Source organism: Fukomys damarensis, unplaced genomic scaffold (assembly GCF_012274545.1).
Source record: "Fukomys damarensis isolate Sample0158 unplaced genomic scaffold, DMR_v1.0_HiC HiC_scaffold_14, whole genome shotgun sequence".
NCBI classification, from domain to species: Eukaryota; Metazoa; Chordata; class Mammalia; order Rodentia; family Bathyergidae; genus Fukomys; species Fukomys damarensis.
Genome location: NW_022900926.1, coordinates 38,609,663 through 38,615,180, shown reverse-complemented (window position 1 = coordinate 38,615,180; position 5,518 = coordinate 38,609,663).

Below are 5,518 nucleotides of genomic sequence, written 5' to 3'. Positions count from 1 at the left end.
CTTGGATGAATTGATTTTCAGTTACCAAATTACAGCAGAATAAAAAAGGCAAAGGGGCTGAGCTGCAGTCCCGGGAGACTGAGGAGACACATGGCAGCCTTCCCCTATGGACAGTGTACCTCGGCTGCACTGGGCCAGGCTGCTGTGTATGCTGGGCAATAATTTTCTTAGATATCAAAGCGGAGAAGGAAAGCTCTGTTTCTTTCACCTACTTCAAACAGCTCTGTTACCTGCCTATTTGGATAAATAACATGCAAATAAGACTGATACATTTCTGCAAAATCTTTTAGACTTTATTAAAATGATTTTGTTGATTAACAAGAAAAATATCAATGTTTGATAAAATTTTCAACAAGACACTGCTTTATTACTGTGTAAAAATATCACCATCAAAATCACTGCGGGATGTAAATGACATGAATGGGCGAAAGCCACCAACAGAACTGCACACTGTTACCTTTTGCATATGTATTATGCCTGCTTCTCTTTTAACAATTATTTCAACCACCTTCTCACAGAGTCATTGTTGGGTGCTAAAGAAGGTGGGAGCTATATGTGGTTTCAGTACAAAAATAAAGATAAATTACTTATTTTCCTGAATAGGTTCAGTGTCATCATATAAACTCAAAGGCAGAATCTCCAAGAGAAAATGCTACCAGTGACTCTACCTTCTGTCAGATAACCCTGATACAAACAGCTTTCCAGTGTAATTCTGCAGCTTGCCACATGAAACACCTCATTTCTGCATATTTTTGACACTGGTCCTGGGACTTCCACTTTAAAGTTGTGATCCACAGTCCTTTACCATGATTGACCTGCAGGCCACCAACAGCAGAGTAGGATAGACAAAGCCTTGAACAAAATATCTCTTCATCTTTCTCAAGGTTTTAATGGCTGTGGATAGTTGTAGACAAGAATTGATAATTTGAGATAATATAACAGTATAAATTTAACAAAATTGAACTTTGTGAATACATTCATTGAATGCTATCATTGAGATAGATCACACATCGGTAAGGTTCTCATCCATCTTGGGATCATAAAAGTTCAACTTTTCCCTTTTCAGCCTTGAGGCACAGAAGAACAATAATGTATCATAATAGAAAGGATTGCTGTAGCAGAAAGAATTCCAGTTCAAGGGTTAATTACATGCCAGTTGTGTGCCATTGAAGTGGTCACTGGCATGGTTGGAATGCTGTCCCTCAAACTGTTCATGTTAGAAAGGGTTAGTGCTCAAGCTGTGGGGAGGTGGTGAAACCTTTAGAAGGTGGAACCTGTAGAAAGTTCTTAGCTCAGGGGTCTTGCCTATGAAGGAAAGCATGGGACCTGGTTATCTCTTCCTGTTTCTTTAGTCCTTTCTCTCTAGTCCATGAAGTGAGAAGCTGGCTTCACCTCAGCTCACCACCATGATGAACAGCCTCTCCAGAGGCCAAGGCATTGGGCACTGCATCAGGGCCCCATGAATCAAGACAAAAATTTTCACTTTATAAGTTAATTGCTTCATAGATTTAACTTCAGTGACAGAAAGCTGACCATGTAAATCACCATACTCTTTAGGCCTCAGGTTATCAACCTAGAAAATCAATAATATTACTCTAAGGGATTTTGGCAATTCTCAGCTGTGATTCTTAGTTATAAATTCAAAAGGCCACATCTGACTCATAATGGTGTGTGATAAGCAGTGGCTCCCTGCTTTTCACCTCGACTGGTGCTCCTGTTTGAAGATTTCTTAAGCAGAGTGAGTCAGTGTAGACATGACTCATTCCCTGAAACCCACAAGACCACAACACCAGCAAACCATGATCAGATTATAATACAGAGCTATGAGTCACAAAGCAGAAATAAAGCTTTATTACTGTGCTACAAATATTTAAATTTATTGTTATGGGAAGAGGAGTTCTTCCTAAAAGAATAAGTTATAGAAGAAAATAGTCTCCTTCCAATCAATTGCTCACCATCTGTAAATATTATTCTAAGCCCTTGGATTCCTTTAGAAAACCGACCACATGTTTACCATACCCTGGACTTTCAATATTCTCAAGTGAAAATTAGCCTGTTTGCTCCCAAAGAATGTCTTGTAAACTCCTCTTTGTGATTCAGGGAAATGTTTCTGTGAAATAGGCAGAAATCTTATATGTAGTCACCCTCCCTCTACACAGTATGAGTACCCAACACGTATCAGCTTCAAGAATGCTAATAACGCTCTCTTCCTCATTCTGGTTTGTGAAAACCCAGTGACACTTTCAGTAATGACAATGCACTTTGTGTGTGTATTATATATTTCCACAAAAAGTACTTATGAAAAAAACCACAGAGACGCTTACTGCCCCCAAATAGTCCATCTTTGAATATCAATAAATAGTACAACTTCAGCAGGTTGACAACAATAAAAATGTTTAAATTCCTTAGATCACTAAAATACTAAAAGAAGAAACGTCTTCTTGACCACCTTGTTAGGATACTAGGGAATGTACTTTTTATTTTGAAAATGGTTGCAGAAAAGCTAAAATCACTGAAGCATTTATCTTGCATTTACTTTATAAACTTCAAAACAGAAGAACGTAATGAAGTTTTCTTGATAGACATGTCCCACATAACTAATAAAGAATTAATGAAAACTACATAGCCAGCATTCTGTGATTCCCAGTGGAGCCAGCAATTGTCATATAACAAGAAAGATAAGTCAGGTGTGGTGGTGACACATGCCTGTAATCACAGTACTCTGGGAGGCTGAGACAGGAGGATCACAAATTGAAGCTCAGCCCAGGCAATTTTGCAAAGTAACAAGTCTCTGTATAAGATGGAGTGGGATAGAATAGAATAGAATAATAAAATAAAATAGACTGGGATATAGCTCAGTGTGAAGGCCCTGGGTTCAGTCCCGAGTACCACAACACACACAAACACACACAAACATACACACACAGAGAACCAGACACGCATGCTTTTTGATAGATGGGAAACAGATCATGCCATCTGACAAGAATCCCTGAGTAGATCTGATTTCAGAGTAAGTCTTCAGAATTCTCTGCCAGCCAGCAGGAAATTCAGAGGAGAAGCATGTTCAAGATGACCACAGGAAAGTAGTTTGCAATTTTCTACAGGACAAAGAAAGGAGCTTCAGTAACAAAACTCCAAGAAAACAATGTGAGAGATTCAGGTAGATTAAAAGAGAAACAATTGTCACATCCATTAAGTTCAAAGTCTGAATACCATGTACTGATTCTAAAAATAATTTTAAATTCTAAGACTATTGATCAAAAACAAAGTACTATTAATATTTAAATTTGTTTGTATTGTTTTAGGTGAGATAAGGAAATCCTTATTCTTGTCCGTCCTTAGCTCACCTAGGTACAAACCAAAATATTTATAGATAAAATTAATTGATGATTTGCCTCGACAGAGAAAATGTGTATATGTGAATGTCTTTCTCTACCTAGATAAAACCCTGAGTTGATTAGAATAACCTAGAATAATCTAGATTAACCTAAATTAACCAGGAGTTGAGCATATTGAAACTGCATGACTAAAATGTAGTATGTTTTCCTCTCTTATTTTTGTAGTTTTTCATAATTAAAAACATACAGATGGCTGTTGATTCCTTTAAAAAATAAGTGCACAAATCCTTAGCATAATACAGTGCTTTTTGTAACTTGGTGGGGAGCTCAAAGTCACCCAAGGCCTGCTTATACATTATCACTTGTTCCTTTTTTTCCCATCAACACCTCCTCCCTCCTTTGTCTCTGCTCTGGCTGTGCTCTAATGAGAATGTCCTTCCCTTCCCTGTCCACTTATTCATGAAGCACACACCCAATATCATTCCTTATTCCAGTATCCCCAGCTACAAACCCAGCAAGTGATAATTGTTTACACCATTAATTGCTCATTTCCTGTTCCCTCCTTGGTTATACCATTTGCCACATCACACTCTACTTACATAGTTACACCCACGCTCTGCTGGAAACTGGGGTCCTGGAGAGCAGCTCCAGGTACTGCTGATTTTATATTCCACATTTCAAGCACACAGTATCCATTAAATAAAAGTGCGCAGAATTGCTTGTAGGTTTACCGTTTCCAGAATCACCATCTTTCTTACACTCATAGGTCCTGTGTGTATCTCTGCACGTAATGAGATGCCCTGTGGCTTCCTGCCAAGGTCTTCTGGGCTGAAAGGACATCTGGTCTTCATTACTAAGCAAACAACACTACCCCTGTGTGGCGGATTACTTACTTCTAAGCATGGTTTCTGAACTGAATTCTAAGGGACCTTGAATTCTCAAAGTAGCCCTTCTCTGTACGGGTCATACTGTGCTCACTTTGTTCTGCAAGCAGCTCAGGTAAGCAGGCTGTTTCTGAGCACAAGTTGGTGTGTCTGAAAATATTGTGGATCAGGTTCCTGAGCACCGGAGTGTTTGTGAGGAGTCCCCTCTGGCTACAAGGTATAACCAAGTTGCATATTAGGAGCTGCTCCCTTAATTCCCATAACACGGAGGCATGTGTTCTCCCTCCCAAGAGCTTTCTCTTCAGCCAAATATTAAATCTGCTCTAGTAAAAAAGCAAAATTAGAAAACTTAGGCTTGGAACTCATATCACCTAAGCACACCTAAAATAGGAAGCTGGAGACACCTGCGGACAGCTGGGTCCACTCTGTGCGGTAGGCAGCCCTTCCTCATCAGCTTGTTTACTGCTTTTGTGGATTTCAAATCTCACAGCAGCAGCTGATTGAAATTGCAGTGCTCTGTGCAGTGGTGCCAAAAGGATAATGCTGGGTTGTGTGTGTGTGCGTGTGTGTGTGTGTTTAATATAGCTGCTGATCAATGCCTCTACTTTTATAGCATACAGACTCCTACTGATTAGAAACAACAAATGTGCTAAATGGGAACTGGAAAACAAGCACGTCAGTCTATAGTCCAAAAAAAAAAGAGATAGATTAAAACAATAAATTATACACATGCTCAAATTTCAATGATATAGTTTTAATTTCATTTAAAAAAGCTTTATTGAGAAATATTTCATGTCAACATAAAACTCAAAGAGTGCCTATGTTTGTGTGTGCGTGTGTGTACCTCTGTGTATTTCGGAGGACTGAATGCAGCCTCCACACTGAGCTACCGCCCCCACAACGTTTTTAGTTTTTATTGGGAGACAGGGTCTCACACAATTGCTAATTTCCCGAGTGGGCTTAAACTTCTGATCCTCTGGTCTCAGGTTCCTAGAATGCTGGGATTACAGGCCTGTACCACCACACCGGGCTGAACATACTGGGGAAAGGGGTGGTGGACAGTACTATTGCCTAATTTCAGAGCTTTCTATTGTCCCCCTTCAAAATCCTGTAGCCAGAAGGGGTCTCCCCCACTCTTCCCGCCCCAGCACTACAACCAGGAATCTGCATTCTGTATCTATGGATGTGCTTTCTCTGAATATATACAAGGAATCATGCAATAATTTATCTGTGTGTTCCTGACTTATTTCATATAGCATAATATTAAAGATTGATCATATTAAGCATAGGTTAGTA